This window comes from Anas platyrhynchos, chromosome 12 (assembly GCF_047663525.1).
Source record: "Anas platyrhynchos isolate ZD024472 breed Pekin duck chromosome 12, IASCAAS_PekinDuck_T2T, whole genome shotgun sequence".
NCBI classification, from domain to species: domain Eukaryota; kingdom Metazoa; phylum Chordata; class Aves; order Anseriformes; family Anatidae; genus Anas; species Anas platyrhynchos.
Window position 1 is genome coordinate 15,332,501 of NC_092598.1, and position 20,498 is coordinate 15,352,998.

Here is a 20,498-nt window from a genome sequence, read left to right on the forward strand (position 1 = left end):
ATGAAAATGATGAGCTCCCTGAAAATCCAAGTAGGAGATATTTATGTAGATTCCAGTCTCCCAAAGCTAGTGTTTCATTTAGGTAGGAATACAACAGTGAATTTATACTGGTTCAAGTATCTGGCCTTTCTGGTTTTGCAAATTGCATTTTAAGACCTATGTTAAGCTACAATCAGGGTAGAAAGCATCAACTGAAAATTCCAGAAACTAATAAATATTCAAATGACCCGATTTTATGATCAACCATTTTTTCCCAATTACATATTTCTCCAAGAATTTATATTGGCTTCATGAAACTAGAAACTTTTCAGATATGTAAATCAATCTTAGCATTACTGTGCAGTATTCTTTAAATTAAATTACAGTACAGATATCAGATTCTAGCAGTTCTTTTGCTGCAATGAGATAATTTCTGGAGGCAAGACACCTGGCCAGGCTAGAGTGGTGATTAATTTTATGTGTTTAGGGTGCAATCATCACTCAGAAAAAGGCTTAGGGTTTGGATGATGGATGATGGGTAAAGTGCAGGCTGATAGGACATGGCCCATGAATCTGTTCTACATCATCAGTTCCTTTGATCACTGGCAGAAGTTCAGAGATACTTCTTTGCATCTGTCCAAAATAAACAAGGCTACCATATACCTTTTGCAATATCACTTTTAAATACAGACCTATTTGCAGGGGAGCTAACACTTTTTATTTTTGCAACAATGGCTGAGAAAAATAAAAGGCAAACATTTTGGCTTGCATTTCCGTACACGTTTACAGACCAAATGTGTGTGTGTGTGTGTCCATACACATCTATATACTGTAATGAAAGGTGATAGCAGAAAAGCAACTTTTTTTCATCCCCACATTGCTACCTACCTACCATCTATGCTATAGATGGGATTCGGCATAGCCGCTGAAAAGAAGGATTACATAGCCCGTCAGGAGAAGAAAATCCAAAGTTATTGCAATACTGCACAGCAGTTCTTTTCCTTCAGTAATGCTGGTGGCTACAAATGGGTGAGAGTTTTTCTCACTACTGATAGGAGAATGAGCTATGTAACCAAAGTAATTTCGATTAATAATTCAGCAGTTTAAGGGAGAAGAGAGACAGGATTTGTACCAACCTAAAAGAATACTTTTTTTGTATCTCAATTAACAAAGTACAATTTGATCACTGAAAGCAAATGCTTCTTTATCAAATGATTTCTACTTTTCTTTACCCAATGCTGTCCCCTGCAGGGTGTAAGAAATCAGATCACAGAAGTACTCAAAGGCTAAAAAATAATATATTATTTTATTTTTTATTTAAATCCAAGAGTAGAAGAGAAAGGAATAGCTGAATTAACATCATGTCCTCTATCAGAATTCATTATCAAGCCAGCATGATTTATAATGAATAATCCCTTCAGAAGCTTGGCTGGGTGCTATATAAGAGGCATTTCCTGAAAATATTCTCTCGTATGTTATTGCATATATGCAACACTGCTTTCCATAGGTGTTATGAATTCCTAGTGCTCATGTTGATATTGTGTCCGTGGGCACTAAGCTGTCAGCTGTTTATTTCATAGGCCTCATCAGCTACACTTAAACATGGAAATCAAACAGAACACACAAATTATAAAATCACGGTATGTCTTAATGGACTTTCTTACCACTTTATAGAGTGGGAAGTAAAAAGTATGCAAGACGATGCTCCATATATGTGGAAAATATAAAACTACTGCTCTGTTTAAAAGACAGGTGACCCTTATAAATGAAATACAACTCCTCGGAAAAATTACATGAAAAAAGTAAACAAGGAAAGTGTAAAGGTGGGAGAACTGGTTAGATTTCATTAATAGGATTATCTTTGTACCAAACAAAAACAAAACATGAGGCTTAAAAAACTCTGGGAGCATTTCTTATCACATAGAAATCATGCTCGCATGATTACTGTCTCCTTTCTCAACTGGAAAACACTGCTTTATCTGACTAAGTGCGAATACTGAAATGTTCATTAGCTGTCTTGAAACACCATGGCTTGTCTTTATTGAGTTGCATTTCATCCATAGCCTTTGCACCTGGGGGCACACAATAAATTTTTCTGCACAAAGGGTTTCTCAAGAGTGGTATGACTGTTCCTTTTCTCCCCAGAGTCTGGATGCATTGCATCATCTTCTATCATACTTAGAAGCCCGGGGCCCGGGATGAGGAATTGTTTAGTATCTCCAAACCAAAGCTTGCCACGTAGCAGATCAAATTGTTGTTGCTCTGCCACCGAGCTGACTCAGTACTTGCTTGTTTGATTTAAGGCACAGTTCCACTGTGAAAAGTTATTGTGGAAATGGTATTTTCTTCCTTAGCAGAGCTAGTTCCTACATGTATGAAGAATTGTATGTGCTGACTCAAGTGACAACCATAAGCATTTGCTGCTTCTGCTCTCACCAGCTCTGTGGAGCAGAGACAGAAAAGAGGAAAGCAGGTTGGAGTCTATTTAATCTGCATGTGTTAATGCTCTTTTCCTGGCATCTGTGTGTTTACAGCTGTGCAAATTCAGGGAGAAATACAGCATCCCAGAGCTGTTTACAGGAGTATAATTTGGCTTTCAGTGCTCTGGAGCAGCCATGGAAAGGAAATATCTTTTCCCTGTTTTCTTGGATCCCATAGCACCTGTGAAAAGATCACAGACTTCGAAAGTAAATAAATAAAAATTGAAACAGAGTAAATCAATACTTCATAGTTTTTCGTACTTACCTTTTACCTGTAGTGACTTGCAGACTTTGTGGTACCATAGAAGATTATTCTGTGGCTTTCTGGCTTTGTAAATTTGTCTCTTGTAATAACATCATCTCTGACTATTCAAAGATAGTGGGAGAACATAATGGCTTTTAGCGTCGGTTGCTGCTGCTTTTACATAAAGCAATGCCAATTTCTTTGTAGCTTTTCCCAGGCAGCTATCATGCTTTTGGAGCTGTCTGCTAAGTGTTGTGTACTGCCAGCGCGTGGCACTGCCCTGCACCGACTCTGTTCTTTTCCCACCGAGCCATTTTGGAAATTAGTGAGGGCTTTCTGCTTCGTCTATCTTACCCAGTCTGTTTGTGAAACCGTGAAGGGAGTTCACAAGGAATTGTGGTCTGAGTGCTGGTTTTAGCATGTTCACGGTGGCCGGCTTTATTGCTTCAGGTTGCTTCACCTAGAGAGAAGTTGTCTCTCTTCCTCAGTTTCAAGGTGACTCTGAAGTTTGCATGAGGCTGACTTGGGCTTATGTTCCTTCCCAAAAATGCAGTGGTTAGAGCAAGTAAAGGAGCAAGAAGATTTACTTGAATATTTCAGCTACTTAAAAGAGATTTTGAGCTATCCTTTTAAAATCCTAAGTGCTACCAGATGATCAAACAGCCAGCAGTGTCTGCTGGTTGCTTTCATTATTTTTTCACACTTCAGTAGGAATTGTCCCCTTTGCAGAGCTGTTTGTGGGGCTGTATTTTAAAGCCAGTAGAACTGAGCAATATGGCAGCCTGCTTAATTAGTCCAATACCTTACCATGTGTCTTCAGAGCAATAAAGGCAATCAGTTCACTGTTGAATAGCATTTTTGATAACCAAACTCCCAAAGGCTGTCCTACCCAAGAGAAAGTGGTCATGAACAAGCTGTGCTGTGGCACTCAAAATAACCACCTGCCCCTGTGCTTGAAACTTCCTTAACGCTGAGGAAACAAGGAGCAGTTGACAGCTTTGGAGCCTTCTGTCCAGAGTGGTCAACAAAGTCAGCTTGTGTTGGCTTCAGGATATGCTGGAAATCCATTCTTCACCTGGGAACTAAGGCTGGGTTCTCCTATAGGGCAGTACGATCTTAATGCTAAAGCTGCTGGTGCTGGGAGTGTTTGGTATAGGCAGTTGAATTCTGTAACAGATATTTATAAATAAAAGTGAAACCTCATAATTATGCTTTACACAGTACGTTTTGAACACAGTTTCTTCTGAGGAAAACTTTGGTTCCTCTCATCAGTTTGTAGAAATGGTGTCATTTCCCCATACTGGAGGAGACAGCAGCTCTGCCCGACCTACAGAGGGTGAAAAAGAAATATAGGAGGTAACGGTGTGGAGCTTATATCCTAGTAAAAGATAACTTATCTCCTAGATCCTAGCACTTAGAAGATGATAGCAATATGTGATTTATCAAAAAGCTGGGATGGGGGTGAGGTTGACTTTGATTTCTGTCTGAAAATAGAAACTGCAAGTTTCCAAGATTCTTTCTAATACGAGGCTAAACTATAAAATATGAGATGACTCTTTAAACTTGCATTTTGATTAACCCTTTAGTTATTGTAATCTGAGCAACGAATATTTTATTGATTTATGTGTGGTTGGATTGGGTTTATGTCCAGTATTGGACATAAAATTTTTATTTATTTATTTATTTATAATACAGGTATCCCTGTAAACTCTGAGTCTGGTTTAGCTTGTTCAGTAATTCATAAAAATACTGTTTTGCATTCCCATTAGAAGGAAGAATATTGGCAGCCCCAATACTCACCGTTTTGTTTTCATGTGTAGGTGGGTACTGGAGTGCAAATTCGCTTCCTGTTCCTTAATAGCAGTTACCTCCAAGGACCCTGAAGAGAATCCCTAATGCCACTAGAGCTTTACCTTGTCCTTGGAGCCCTTTTGTTAGGAGCATGCCTGACCAGAGGGGATAATAGGAACTTGGAAGACAAGTACATTTGAAAAATGCACATACATACTGCAGAGGCGTAAGCTTGACAATCTTTAGAAGCTGTCTGATAACTTTTTACAAAGCAGCTTGACCCCCTACTGTTATTTTTTTATATTTGTATTTACTTTAGCACACAGAAAACCAATCATGGTTTCTGTTGTATGAGTTACTTTATAAAAGTAGACAGAGGCATGTAGCAGCTCAGAAGAGCTTACAGTCTCCTGCAAACACTTGGCACTTTCTTCCCTTCAGGTCTGAAGTTATTGGGAGAGCAGAAATGCTTTGATTTTATCCTTTTACAGAATCTGGGGCTACAAATGATAATGAAATATTCTTGCAAAGATCTAGTACCCAAATATTTTCTTCTGGAAGAATATAATCATAAGTTTATATTACCACCAATATTAAAAGTTTGCTGTTCAACAGCACGTTACACCAGAAAAGAGAATTGATTGAAAGTGTATATCCGTTCAAATTATTGCAAAAGTACCCAGTTAAACCAATATAAAATTATCTTCCATGTTGCTGTTGGGGATCGTTCTGCTGCATTCACTTGGATGTCAAAATGACAGGCCATTAGCCTAAGGGTAAGCTAATTATTTAAGGGACTTCTCTTATTTTGTACAATAAAGACATATTCTTGAAAATACAACACAAGCATAGATATGCATCAGATAGTGACGTTCTTTTTTTTTTTTTTTTTAAATATGAAAATGTAATTTTAGCATTCAAACAGTCAAGACAGTGGTAATTTAAAATAAAACAAGAACAACAGTCATTAAATGGCTGTGTTTCTGGACTTAGATTGATGCTTAACACATTGATCTTCTTCAATAGAAGCTTTCCATATTCCATCTGTTAGAATCTTTGACCTTTTCTTAACACCATTAAAAGATAAAATGTTAATCTACTGAAAAAAGATGCATGACCTTTTAAAAGTGAACTGTACCACTTTACAGTCTGCCATCATTAAAGAACTTTATGCTCAGGAGCCATGCATTATGTGTATCATAGCAATATAATTGTTTAGAATAATGTAATTGTTCAACCAAGAAGATATATACCATGCATAACATAAATTAGAACTAGAACTATGTGAACTTTGAAAACCCAATCAAAATAACATGTCAGATCAAGGCTTACTTTCAGTTTTAATCAGCCTCAACCTCAAATTTATTTTTTATTAATATGCCAAGATTCGTGCATAGAAGAAACCATTGTAACAAAGGAAAAGATTGGTAATTTGGGATAAACAAAACTGCATCACTAGCAAAGAAAGATGCTTTTTTGTTTTGTTTTAATCACCTATATCTATCTTTTTTTTTTTTTCTTTTTTTGGCATAAGGAAATAAATATGGAGCTAATATCTTAAACAGTACCGACGAATTTCAGTAGCAAGAGAATTCTTGAAAATAGACTTAACATCTTTCTTCTAAATCTGAATTGTCTCAAACTAGACTTCTGAATAGCAATGGCCACAATTCAGAACAGCACCAAAGCGTGGTTTAAATGCATTTTAGTAAAGCATTTAGTTTTGAGTACAGGATAATTTGATTCTACTTCAAATTAAGCTTCTGTTCTGAATCCTGACTGCAGAGTCAAACTGAATACATGCTACAGGTTCAGATAACCTAATCTTATTTTCTAATGAGTTTGGTGTTTTAGATGAAGTCCCTTAAATAAGTTTGAGGGCATAGTTGTCTAATTCATAAAGTGTCCACTTAATAACCACATAACATAGGGTCCAACTATCTTCTTCATTTGAATATGATGGTTTGCTAGTATTTTTTATTTTATGGGACAAAAAAACTATTCTATAGAGGAAGGCTCAGATTCTCTAAATTTCAACTGATATTCTGACTCAAGTCCCAGCTTGATCCATTTTGCCCTGGTAGCTCTCTTGATCCTAGGTTAGATGCATCTGGGTTTGAGTATCCTCTCTCTGAACTTCTGTATGTTTTCCACTGGAATTGACTCCATAAGGAAACTGCATGCAAAATCAAAATAGAAGGGTTTCAAGATGGCATGAGCTTAGCTCTTGTTATTTGTATTATTTGTTCATAATAATGTAAGTAGCATTAGCAGCATCACTGTGCTGGGGGCTCTCAACCCTGATGCAATGGGTGCATCCCAATGAGAAATTTAGGGCATACGATGGGTTGTTCTTTCATGAATTTGCCTTGCACCCATACTTGAAGGCTTGCAATGTGCATTCAAAACTGTCTCCCACCTCATGAAACAGGCTGAAGTCATGTGCTGGTTTACTCTTCCCAGTGACCCACTTGCGATGCAGATGTGCAGTCCTGCAGAAGTTGGCTCTCTGCCTGTGTACTGCATGCCTAGGAATGGAAACTGGCTTAAACCATTAGGAATGACTTCATGTGGATATGCAGTGCTTGAGCCATAACAGATCACAGCAAGTTGAGCCCTGGTCCTGTCTCCTTTGTTCCAGAACTGGTGATGTAGGCATATGAAAAGGATTTGTGTTTAATGCCTGGATAGTAAGGGAGAGCAGGAGAAATGAAGCTATGCAGTGCAGTAGGGTAAGTGGTCAGGCTGGCGTGTTAGCCAAGCTAGCTCTAGGTGTTTCAAAGAGGTACATTTTAAGCAGGAGGATGAAGAGAGAGTTTATGTATGTCTCAGTGTTGCCAAATCTTACAATCTTATCAACAGCATTAAGATGTATGGTAATGCTCTTTAAGTTCCAGCAGTAGAAACCTTGTCATTATTTGAGCCTATTAGGATTCCGTTTAAAAGAAAAAAAAAAAAGTTTTTAGCCAGGAAAGAAATTTGAAACTGCATCTGAAAAAAAAAATATCAGCAAAAAGATAGTTTTAGAGGGTTTGCTGAGAGTATTACAAGTAGAAAGTCGTTCTCCTGTCAATGTCAACTTTTAACTCCAGTTAAAACTTTGTATTCTGCTTTCTGGTCAAGTTGCTAGACTAGCTCTGTCTGTTTGTTTCTGTTAAAGCATCAGCCCGTTTTGTATATGCCATGCATTTCATCTTTGAAGTTAGCAGTCACTTTTTTGTCAAGCTCTCTCATTGTTTTGACCTGCTTCCCAGTCCCAGCCCCATTTTATCACTGCAAATTTCCTCTCTTGCATATTCTTCCCTCTAGGTCATTGATAGTGAAAGCAAGCAATATGTTTCCTGGTGTTCAACCATGTGGCACTTCACTAGTCACATAATACACTAGATAAGCAGCTGACAGTCTGTGCTGCTCTGAATAGCATATGTGCATGCCATCTGAAAGCCAGGAGCCAGAGGACATAGATGCAGCCAACAGAGGGAGTCAATGGCAGCCAAGCAGTGGCCATTCGACCAGCACTTTGGAGAAGAGAAGAATGGACAGCTTCGCACTTATGGTCGTAGAGTAGAAGATTTCAGGTTGTTTTCCCAGTCCCTAAGCATCTTGACAGGCCCTGTGCTCTTCTGCTTTCAAGCTGCAGCTTGCCTACCTGAGAGAAGTTTAGTGCCAGCTCTGCAGGAGGAGGTGATACCCACCAGAAGGTCAAGTATGTTGAGGAAAGGTTGCGCCCCCCCCCCCCCCATATTTTTTATCTGGACATGGAAGGTATCATTGGTAGCGTTTGCTTTTTTTGTCTGCTAAGGATAGCTACCGAGTAGTGTACAGAAGCTGTAATTGCTATCTAATTAGCATTACGAACTAAAACCTATGTTGTAGAGAACACCTGCTTGCTCTTCCTTTTAGAATATAGTAGTAATGTTTAAAGTCTCTTGTGCATACTCATAGCTTGTTACCAAACAGCTTGAATGATATAGTCCCCACCAACCAAATTGGTGTTCCCTTCAGACTAAGGAAAGTCTAGGTCTCAGTGCTGGTATATATAATGAAGAGAACAACAGTCTTTTCTCTTTGACAGAAACAAGCTGTCATGGTAATAGTGAAATGAGATACAGAAGAGAAAATATTTCAAAATGTTCTTAGACACGTTCAGGCAACATGTAAATAGAATAATAAATCTGGCAAGAAAGATCTGTTTACTTTTTACCTGAAAGGACTAAGAAGTTTTTTTTTCCTTTTTAAAATGTGAATTTAGTTTCCTTCCACCTGAAGGCTGCACAGGATTGCAGCTGTCCACAGCAAGAAACTCATCATTCACTCTCTGATCAGCACATACAGTAGGTGACATGAAACTCTGCTTAATTCTCTTGTGTCTTCATGAAATAATTTCTTCACCAACCAAAGAAATCTACTGTTTACCATAATCTCAATTTAACACCTACTCTGAGTGTTCAAAAGTAACTGTCTGCATTTGAATAGGGTTTGCAAAGTAGAAGTAACTGGCAGGGAAAACGAAACAAGCCTTGTCTCTCTTTCCTGAAAGTTGGGCAAGGCTTTTTTTTTTTTTTTTTTTTTTTTTTAATCACAGTGACAGGTTACATGGTAAATCAAGTTTGAGATCTTTGCTTTGGCCATTTAAGACAAGAATTGCTTGGAAGGGAACAAAGCTGAGGGGTGCGAAACTTGAATTCAGCCCAAGTTACGCATTCAGGCGGTTGTTCAAAAGCTGGTGGCACAGGCACGTGCAGAACTACACCAGGGCTTCTGTAGTGTGACAGAAAGGGGATTTTGCTGCTGACTTACCGAGGAAGCCCCCTGAAATTATTGAGATTTTAGATAATGAGCAGTATGGAAAAGAAGCCTTGGAAAACATTTTACTTCTTACAAATGAATTTATTTGGTTCGTGTTACATAGAAAACATCTGGGAGGATCTCAGCTCCAGCAAACCAGGTAACGGTCCCGTCTTGCCTCAGATTACCATGCATAATACAGGATAATATTTAAGATTCCCTCATCTGCATTGGAATTGGGTATTACATTTTTTAATCTGCAGTCTAAACCAAGTCCCTGTCAGTGTTGTTAGGTTAGCTAGATTTCTGCAGGGTTGCTCTGAGGTTAACAAAATGGCATCCAAATTGGGAGGTGTTTTGCAGGAGGTCTTGCAGCAGTGGCTTTGCTCCACTACAGCATGTAAAACCACTGTCAGTACTCACCTGGGAGCCGGGTGCTGCTCTTGAGAGAAATGTCTCCTGCATTTTTCTTCCCCTGACTTGGAAGCTTATGAGATGGGGAAATTCAATTTGAAAACTTAGAAATGCAATGTGCAACCTTTTCAGGTCATACCTGAATTGGGGTAAAGATAAGTTCACAGTCAGGGTGTATTTTGTCATGTGTTTGAGAGTTCGAAGTTGTGTTGTTTTTTTTTTAGGATGTCTGTGTATATATTGTGTTGATTTACTGTGGGTAAATAACTGTTAATGTAAAATCCTTATGTAATTTTTCTAAAAGCAGGATAGGTTTTCATGCCACGTGAATAGTACTGTACTGCTAAATACAAAAGGCGTAGGGGAAGCTGAAATAAATCAAAGGAATTATTCCACCAAAGAGCCAGTAGTTGCTTCAATAAGATATTTTAGCATTTTTGGATGTTGCTTTTTTTTTTTTTTTTTCCTGAGAGAACAGAAAAATATTTCTCCTCTCCTCTTTTCCCTTCTTCTGCGTTAGGTTGTTTGTTGCAGACCATTGCATTAGCAAGACAGGGCCATATGAGGGATGCTGCATGAGGTCCTGTTGCATTTAACCTGCCAGAAGATGGAGAGTGTTTTGAATTATCTGTAGGTTTCATTTGTTGCCTGTCTTTGGTCAGGTGAAACAATAAAGCAGTTCACTGTGTAGCTTTTGTACCCAGGTATGTGCTAGAGTCATAAGTTTTTACATCAGCTGTATGTACCTAATCAGAATGATTTTGCCTAGGCACAGCTATGGCTGCTAGAAATAATGCTTTTTAAGGCATATTGACATATGCATTAAATGGAAAACACACACAGAACTGAAGCGCTCAGTTTCCCTACAATAGGAAGAGAATAAGTGTTAATTTTCCTTTGGGGCAAAGCTTTAATAGAATTGCTGCTATATCATAGTCTTCCAGTTATTGTTTAAACCCCATAAGATACTCAAGGCTTGGAGTGTTTGTACCAAGAAAAGAAAAATATGAATTCATTCTCAAGCTCAGATTTGGCAGCCCAATTAAGTTATTCTGGCTTCTGTTACATTTTTGCCCACCAGCATTACCTCATCGCTGTTATTTAGCTGAAGAATTTTACTATCTTGAGCCCCTTGTACCCCATGAAAGTTGGCAGAGAAAATTGAGGGTCACAAGGAGTGTGGGAAGGGGTGATCTAAGTAACTGCAGTAGAGAAAGCATAGAAAAAAGACGTGGAACAGGACATAGCAACAGAAGCTAAGAAAATGGTGCTCTACCAATATTGTTAGTGCCGTCATTTTGGTGTTTATGTGGTTGTGCCTGGTAATCTGCTTATTTTGTTGGTTTTGCCTTTTTTGTTGGTTTTGCAGCTCTTGGTATGATGGGGAGGAGTTGACTTTGGTTGATGATTTCTGACCATTTCTTAGGTTCTTTCCTTTCCCTCTGAAATAAATGCAGTTTCTCACGTTTCTGATACCTGTCCCCAGTGATTCAAAGACCACTGCACTTTCTTAGCAAAGTTACCAACTTATTACCCAGTATTATGTGTGCTTGGAATTAGATCTCATTTCCTTTCTCTCGTGGTCATCAAAGACCATATTGAAAAGTGTGGCCCTCAGCAGCTGAATTTTGAGTTCCACAGTGCCCAATACAAATGCATTGCAACCTCCAAGGGTCTGGCTAGAATCCTACTCTGTCAGGGCAATGTTACCATGTCATGCAATGTGCAAGCATAGGCCAGGTGGAGCAGTTAGGAGGAGAGCCTACAGCCATTTTAGCTGCTTCCGTCTGCCTGAATGGGAGATGAAAGTCAATTCCATGATAAAATGATAGGTGTCACGTGTAATTTGTAATGGGACCAAAAATGGGTATGTAGTAGAGGTAAATAAACAGAAGATTGCTTACAGCATTTATTCTTTGAATCTTAGGATTCTGTCAAGTTTGGATGATGAGTATTTTCATCTGAAGTTGTCTTGCGGCCTTTAGAAGACCAGACTTTCAGACAACTGAGATGTACAACAGATACCCCATACTGTTCACAGGTACCCAGCTCAAAACCAAAAGGTGAGTATTGCATGAGGAAGCAGGTAGTAGTGTCTCTTTCCCTGTATAAAAGTATTCTTTGTACATATCAACCTTCATAAACCATTTGCAAATTTGTTCTTAAATTGACTATGAAACGTTCTGTTCAGCAGCCAAAACTAGGGGCACGTAAGCATCAGTGTTTTTGTCCATCTGTTTTCTGCTGCTTTCAAGAATTTGTTGAAAGATGCTGTTCTTTGAATTGTCTTTGTTTAATCTATTATGTGACTAAGCCTCATGTAAATTGCGAAGATGTTTGGACTCCTTTTGCTTTCTAAATTTTGAAGATGAGGTTATGCAAATGCCGAGTTTGTGAGAAGAGCCAGGCTGACAGCAGAGAGATTGATCTCCTTTGTGGAGCATGTTCAGCATGTTTCCTTGTTCCCTTGTCAATGCGCCTCAGACTCAACATGGTCTCAACAATGAGTGTCCCAGTTTGATTCCCACATCCTCCCGTCCTCAGCGTCTGTGCTGGGACAGGCAGCCAGGGCTGCAGTTAGTTCTAGCTGATGACCAAAGGTGGAAATCTTTCTGTATTAGGGAGCAAAATAAGCAAAGCAACACATTTTGTGTCGACTTGCAAGGCCCCTGAATCTCCTTCTGCAAATAAAGCTCCTTCATTTTCAGCTTCATTGAAAAATGCAGTGAAATCAGACTTTAACTGGGGGAAATGACACATTTTTGTGTGAATTTCAAGGTCATAAATTAAATGGTGTTTTTTAAGAAGAAAATTAAAGGCTATTTCAGATTTCTTGTTACTGCTGACCCTCTAGGACTGTACTGAACTCCTGCCACCTACAAGCACTCTCGCCAGGCAGTCTGTGCAAATATTATTATTACTTAAATAGAGTCTGAATCATTACCTTGTGTTTTCACTTTGTGTGAAGTGATTTAAATATAGTTTTCTTATGCTGGTATCCTTTGACAAATGCATAAATAGTTAGCGCATTGTTAGCAACAGTGAAAAGGAAATGGATGCCTGGCAGGAGGAAGGGCAAATAATTTTCTCATGCTTGCTGTGCTGTTTCTGTAGTGTAAATCAACTCCACTCCTCTGAAAGTAAAAACTTATTCCAAGATGTCAACAAAAGTAAAGTAATTAGGAAAGGAAATGTAATTCCTCCCTGCTGCTCCTCCCTCACACACATTAGTAAATGAAAGCTATTTAAAGATACAACCTGAGGTAGACTAATTGGAGCAGATGAGTCATTTGGGACCTGATCCTGGAAATGCTTGCTCACATGAGTAGCCCTTTGATTGTTTGCCTGGGTCAATTCCGAGTGCATGTGCAAATGCTTCAGGATCAGGGAGGAGAAGGTTCAGTCTTGCAGGGTCCTGAGCAGACCACTCCAATGGTGAAAAGTGTGAACTTGAGCTCCTGGCTCATCTGGCTGGGCTCAAGGATGCGTGTGCGTGGTGTTAACTGTCTTGTTGGGTCAGAGGTGGTTTGGTCAGCGTCTCCCAGGATGAGCCCTGAATGCTTAACTTTAAATAGAACAGGAATATTATGAGGCTACTTTGATTGATCTTATTTTGAGAAGGAAAAAAAAAAAAAAGGAACAACTAGAAAACCAAAACATGCCACAAAAGTTTCCTACATTTGCTTATGCTTCTGGTTCATGTCTGTCATAAAATTAACTACTGTAATGTGCTTTTTCCACAATTTAGTTCTCAAATCCTTTGGTGCAAAGGAAGCTGTAAAGCTCAAAGGCATATTTTTTTCTTAGTGTTAGCAATTAATATGCCACTAGTCTTTGCATAAATAAGTTGTCTATTTTAAAGCAACTCAAATGGGCTATTTCGTTTTATATGACTGTTAATTAAGATGTTGATTAGCCCTGCTATTGAAGCATTGAAACCCTTTCTAAAAGAAATGGCCACTGTTTCAATTTTATTTTAATTAGTTGGACTTTGAGGTTATTTACTACAGTGTCAGCTATCAAAGTAAAGCTATTTAATTTGATGTTCAGTCCCAGGCAGGTAGCGCACAGAATTCCACATTTGCCTGTAACCACTGCCATTAACAGCGGTATGATTTAAGGTCATTTAAGAGTCATCAACCTCACAGATGGTAAAATGCAAAGTATCTAAAAGGGAAAATAACAATTGTTGTCTTGTCAAATAAAATCCGAACATTGTATTTTTTGTGAACACCCACTAGCTTCCAGCAATTTTATACAGAGTGCGTTTCCCTTTGGGCGGAGAGTGTTAGGTCTTCCCTTTTATGCATCCTTCCATTGAGACATGCTAACCCCCTCGGGAGGTGAAACCCACCCAGATATTTGTGATTTTAAAACTTCATTTGCGTCACTTGCAACAGAGATGGATCATTATTCTGGGATAAAATCACATCCTGCACAGTGAAAATAACAGGCAACATTTGACCTGAAAAGGGAAAAAGGAAGAAAAAAAAAAGGCAACTTTAAAGTGTTAAGAGAAACAGACAGTGTTAAAGCTGCTTCAGGAAACAAATTCTCCCTGTAATGCAGTGTAATTACAATCTTTTCTAAGCTAAGTATAGTACCCTAGAGATTACTATAAGTAACTTATAATAGAATTTTTATTAGTGGTAGTAATTTTTTATGATAATTAGTGTAATCTGCAGCCAATAAAATCAGAAGATATATAGTTATCTCTTTTACACCAGAAAAGTATTCTTCAGACAGCTGAAATGCTAAGAAAAGAAAAACGTGTTATTTTATGATAGCTATACACTTTTATGTTTGGATTGTTTGGTATTCTTTTTTTTATTAGCTCTTTCCATGTATGGTGAAAAACGTGAGGCACACTCAAGAGCCAGTATAAAGCAGCCAGTCTGGGGTAAGCAGTTGACATTTAGTTTCCTTGTCAATCTTTATTCCAGCCTATTTGAAACCTCATTCTTTGTAGAAGCTAGCAACTTTTAATATTTCTCCTACCTGATGGGCTACTCTTGCACTAGCCTTGTATTCACAGTGAGACTGCTTCTCCTTGATTATTAGCAGCAGAGCCATAGCTGTTGAAAAAAAGTGTTTTAATAGCAATAATACCTTACTAGACTGTGTCACGTAGTCTGTATCTTTGAGATTTTGTTGTGTTGATCCTGAAAAGGTTCTTGCAGCACAACCCTTCTCAAGAGCTCTTAAACCTACAACAGGAACACACATGCAAAACTATTCCTTAGTAGGATTAGCTATCCCACATGGCAGGACCTTCTACTAACAGCAGGCAAATGGCTGGGCTTTGGCCTCCTCTGAGTTGGAGAGCTATTTCGATTGAATAGATCAGTGCTGTGCTACTCCTGAGCCTGTTGGGTTGTTGAGAATATGAGGGAAGAGAATAATTCCTAGTAAACCTGCAGAAGAAGTAATTACAATTATACTGTTGATATTCAGGATCATATCTGAAGTCTTTAGTTTGCTTCTTTACATCTCTTGCTGACACACTTCACCAAAAGCATTGCCTGAGTGAAGAAAGACATGAGTCTTAGGTTTATAAAAGCAATTTTCCAAAATATCAATTGAATTTAAAGCTGGACAAATTAACGTAGGCATTTTGTTTGGAGTGAAGCAAGGGTATATATAATTCCTCCCAACTCAGTTGAGAGGTTGAATTTCCCTTTGAAGGGGAAGAGGGGAGAGAATACTCTAGCAGAGTACTGAGTCTGTACAGATTGGAGATGGAAGGACTATTGTCTCATGTGTTATCTGTGACCTGATATACTGCTATTTTCTTTTCTCGGTTAGTGGCACAACAACCCCTAAATGACCCTCTTAATCTGTATTATCGTAATTCACTGGCAGCTGTTACAGGATAAAAATAAAAAAAGTAAGATAGATGACCTAAGAGGAACCAAAGAAGGTTTTCATCATCTTTCCTCAGCCTTATGATCTCATGCTCAAAAGTTATGCCAGGGACTAAGGAGGCTGGCAAAACCAGGTTTGCATTTTGTACGTGGTAAGCAATATTAGATCTGCTTTGGAGAAAGAATTGCTCTGATTTGGTATGAGCAGCAGATAATGTTGTAATCCGCCAGGCTGCATAGTTGAGATGGACCTCCTCTGTCAGCTGTGCAGATGTTGGCAGGGATCGTGCTTGTCTGGAATTCCTTGGGCTTGGACTTCACTCAGGGCTGCCTGCGTATACATAAGGCCTATGAGGAATGCCCACTGGCTTCCACTCAGGGACGGGCATAAATTCTGGACTTTCTGAAAACTGTTGCTGCAGGAAGAGGTCAGAGGTCTTTTCCACTCTCCTAGGCACCTTCTTAGAGGTGCTAAGATGAGATCAGTACTCGCAGCAAATGTACAAATATTCATAATCCCGTCCTTCTCTCTTCTGTGCCCTGATGAGCAGTGAGTTAATAATGTTGACAGCTGACATATTATCACTAGCACCTGACTTGGCATCTGTTGATATGCATGGGGTAGAGAAAGCTCCTGAGAAGTGTGTCCTGCATTCTGCAAATACGGGCACACAGTTGCATGCACTTACCTGTGATTTGTATTTTCAGGGTTATCCCAGTGATGATAAGTAATGCAGACATAGGGTGCATTGAGATCACTGTCTGTGAGCACAGGCACGATCATTTAAAGACTTAAGGAAGGCATTGGTTTAGCTCCTAAGAGACTTATGGTTCCCTACATACCTTGTTCATGCTTTTTTGTGGAAAAATAACAAGTGAGCAACTATTAAATAAGCAGTTATTTCCTTCATGCTCAAGAAATCTTCACTTTGTGATGAAAATTACAAGAGTCTTGCCTTGCCTCTTGTTTCCCCTTCTGCTTCTTGGCAAAGGTAGCACTGAGCAGACCTTGAATCTTCAAGCAGGCAGGCTGCAAAAACAGCGTCCTGACAGTGGAGCTTCTTCGGGTGGACAAAAGACCAAGTATCCATGCTGATTCTGCTGGATTCCTGTGTGCCAGTACTTAGAGACTGTTGGCCATGAGGTTTCTCTGACACTCTTGTGAACCCTCACAGGGACAGATGGATTTGCTCTTGAATGGCTCCATTCTTTTCTCTTTGTGAATAGAAGGGGCAATTGTTAATTTGCCCTGACTGCTGTCATGCACCGCAGGCTTCTGCTTTGTCACCCCTCCTGCTGACCATGGCCTCAAGGCCAGGAGGGCTCATATTCTGAAAATGTGTGTACTTACTGTATGTGTCCACAGTGTCTTTTGGGAGGAGGGAGATCACAGCTGAGCGCAGACAGCACGCTTCCCCTTGTCATACTTGAACCTGGGACTTAAACTGGAGGTTTTCAGTACGTTTTATTAAAAGAAGCAACTGATGGAAATTATAGAAATAAAATTCTTGTTCCCTCTGCACTGAGCTGAGGAATCTTATCAATAGCCACGTAAGCAACAATGGATTTTGCAAGTCTTTGAATTTGCATATGAGCTATTATAAAATTATTCATGGGTTTTTAACTTTTAAGTTGGATTACTGAAATGCAATGTACCTAAGGCAATGTCTGAATTACATCTGGAAACTTTCCATAAGAGCACAAAGACATTTCTTGCTCTTTTGGTCTCTTCAGAGCATGCTTTGCTTGCAGACTGCTCAAAGTTCTCCAACTGCGTGGTAGCTGCCCATGCATTTCCAGGTATTAGTAAAAGTGGAGTTTTCAGCCATCAGCCCCAGTGATACATCCTTCATTCTTCATTGCATCTCTGCAGATCAGATGGTATCCTTCAGTTCATCATGTATTTAGTGCAAGAAGGATGGTCTTCTACTGCCCTCAGACCCAACGTACATTCCTTTTTCGTGCTTGACCTTTGAGTCATGTAGCAGAGATGTTTTCCAGGATGAATTTCAAAGATCTGGTAGGTCTGAAGGGTTTTAGGCAAAAGGGGTTATATTTTCAGTTTTAGACTCTGTGAATACCTTATTAGCAGACACTGGATTATGCAGTAATTTGTCTAGAGGTTAGAACAGGTGCATAGCTTACTCCTAGATAAATAAAGCTTAAGTAGTCATTTCCACCACAGATGGATCAATCTGTGTAATTTAAGTGACTGAACTTTTATAGTTGATGTGCAAGGAAAATATCTTTTTTAGAACAAAAGCTGTAAATTGGTACTGCAATTCATGTGGTGAAAATTGGTCACTGTATTCAATTATGTATATGCAAAAGCACAGCCTTGTAAACCGCATCCCCAAGACAAACAGGAAGATATCTGAACATTATGAGGAAACTCCAACATTGAGTATTAGACTTCAGGAGTTGTTTTCTTTGCTTTCCCGTGAATTTGGTATGTGACACAATACTGCATCTGGTAAAGCTTAACTGAAAAAACTCTTATAGCTAAATTCAAATAATTTCTCTCCAGTTAAAACGTGTATCCTATACTGCATGGTTTTCATTCTTTCTGGCGCCAGGTAAGTAACAAATCATATTGCTTGCCTTTTGAGATGAATATTAGAGTAATTCACTCTGCTATGTACAACACTACCTAGAAGCCACGACACAAGTGATAAATAGTAGTTGGTTGGCAGGGAAAGGAGAGAGAGAGGTTCTTCAAAGAAAAAAAAATACTGTAAAGATGTAAGATTAGTGACATCATTATCAAAAATGTGAATTCTGTGTCCCCATTGGAAAGTAGAACCTTGTGGAGAAAACAAAACTAGCAGCCAAAAACAAAGATTCTGTGGCCCTAGCAGAGAAATTGAGATCACATCTGACACCTGCTGAAATCCACACTTGTGAATCCAGTCATCATTGGGTTGGATTCTTAGTCACCAGACAAATGGTTTAATTCAGCGTATTGTCTCAAGGGAAGGAACAGAAGACATCTGAGGTGGAAACAGACAAATGACTCTCTCATTGCTTGAGGTAATGCCAAAAACAGGAGAAGCCTCTTCTGCTCTGCACTGGAGACCAATGGGTAATATCAGTTGCTTTAGCCTCGTGTAAACACCTGAAAGACATTGCAGTTCTGATAGCTGTAATTTCAGTGCTGAATGGAATCAATTTAAAATGCTGTAAATCTGTTTATCACAGCATTAAATTTTATCTAACATAATTTTATTTGAATTTTAAAGAATTAAATGCAGTTAGAACCAGAGAAGTTTTCTGAAAATAAAACGTATGAATTCTGTATTTTCTTTTTCCTAAGATTGTCCATAATGCTTTTATATTTTGGTGACAGAAATGGTCCAAAAATAAGTTTCTGCAAAATAAAATTAAAAATTTTCAGGCTGGGTTTTTCTCATTCTGCACCCCTGGAATAGGCAAAAGACAAAACACAGTTCTTCTTGTTAATATTTCTTGCTTTTGTTCAGCATTTTTTCCTGCTCCCCTACACACCAATGAAAATGTTAATGGAATATTTTTGTCAAGAGGGCGGTATCCAGCAAAAAAAGTCAACTAGTTCTAAAAATAAGGATTCTATTGCTGTTTGTGATGTTAGAGTCTTGGCTAATTTGGCAAATAGGATGCAGAATATGCTTGTGGTTTCAACACAATGGAGAAGTTATCAATAGAATAATGGATAGCAAACAAGGAGGCTCGCACGTGTGCTTTTTTCTGGGTGGTTTCCAGATTTCACAGACTGAGTGTAACGCTGTGTTTCTGTCTTGTGGGAGGAAAGACTAGCTTGCGGCCAACAGCCAAAGAAAAAGGAAGGCTGCTCCCATAACAGGGTGTGAAAAACCGACCTTCTAGAACAGCCGTTTTAAGTAGCCCATGGGCTTTGTTCAGCTGCGGGAAGGAAAGTGCAATCGTGCTGCCCAGTTGTGTTTGAACGAGCAAGTTGTGCACTTCACTGGAGGAATGCATGGAGTGTGTTGAAAGGAAAGATAGGGAAGCGTGGCCAGGAATGTGATAGAGTGGATATAAAATAAGTGAAGACAAGTGTCCTCGTGCTGGCTGCAGTGGTGACGTGCATTATCTCAGCGTGTTATCAGGAGATAGATGTTTGCATTCCCATGGGTCAGTGCAAGTTGTCACAGTTTCAACTTCCAGCTTTTTCTTATGGAAATAACATCATGGGGTGAAGAATGCACAAGAAGTCCTCTGCTAGCTTGTGCCTCCCAACGTGATGGTGCAATCTTGAAAGTCCTCCGAAGGACTTGTGCTGCAGTGTGAAAGTATGTCAATTGGTTTTTCAATGGTCTTTAACTTCTATTTATAGCAACTAAGTTGATTAAGATATTTTATTCCTCTCCAGTTCCTACTCATTAAATCTCTTTGCTAGTGAGACAGGTTAGACTATTTTCAGGGGAGAAACAGATTTCTTTTATAAAAACTCTCATAAAAATTTTTTAGGTTTTGACAGAGTTCTCAGCAGTAAGGCTTTGAGGCCCAGTATGAACACTTTTTCTTTCCATTGATGTCCTGGCATGGCAGGTAGAGGATCAAAACCTGGTACTTTCCATCCCAGCTCAACTATTTGAAGCTATTTAGCAGGGTTTTTTCTTATAGTGCCAGTGTGAAACAAAAACAAATGAACAGAAACTCAGAAGTTTTTGCAAAATGCAGTTAAGTGGTTGACGTTGTTTCTGATCTGCTAATCAGTTGCTAGTGGTAATTAAGGGATCCTCATAGGTCTGTTCCTCAGATCCATGATAGACAAAAAAAAAAAAAAAAAAGGAATGTCTGTCATAGAATCTCAATTCCTGTATTTACTACTTGTTGTATCTATTCCTGGGTGTGTGAATATACTGTTTGATAAGGTGAAACACCCTTTAGATACTAGTAAATAGTCATAATTTCATATAATCATTATAGCAATTTCTCTGG

General features: G+C 38.9%; 1 long non-coding RNA gene across 10 annotated transcripts in view; it reads left to right on the forward strand.

The window, feature by feature from the left end:
• The window catches only part of LOC106020518 (uncharacterized), a 242,993-nt gene that overhangs the window by 191,364 nt on the left and 31,131 nt on the right, over nucleotides 1–20,498 (forward strand). For 9 of the 10 annotated variants that reach the window (XR_011812181.1, XR_011812179.1, XR_011812187.1 and 6 more), the window contains one exon: nucleotides 11,624–11,759. This is a non-coding gene — a long non-coding RNA (uncharacterized lncRNA). The remainder of the gene's footprint in view (nucleotides 1–11,623; nucleotides 11,760–20,498) is intronic. The other variant, XR_011812183.1, reaches the window with a different exon arrangement.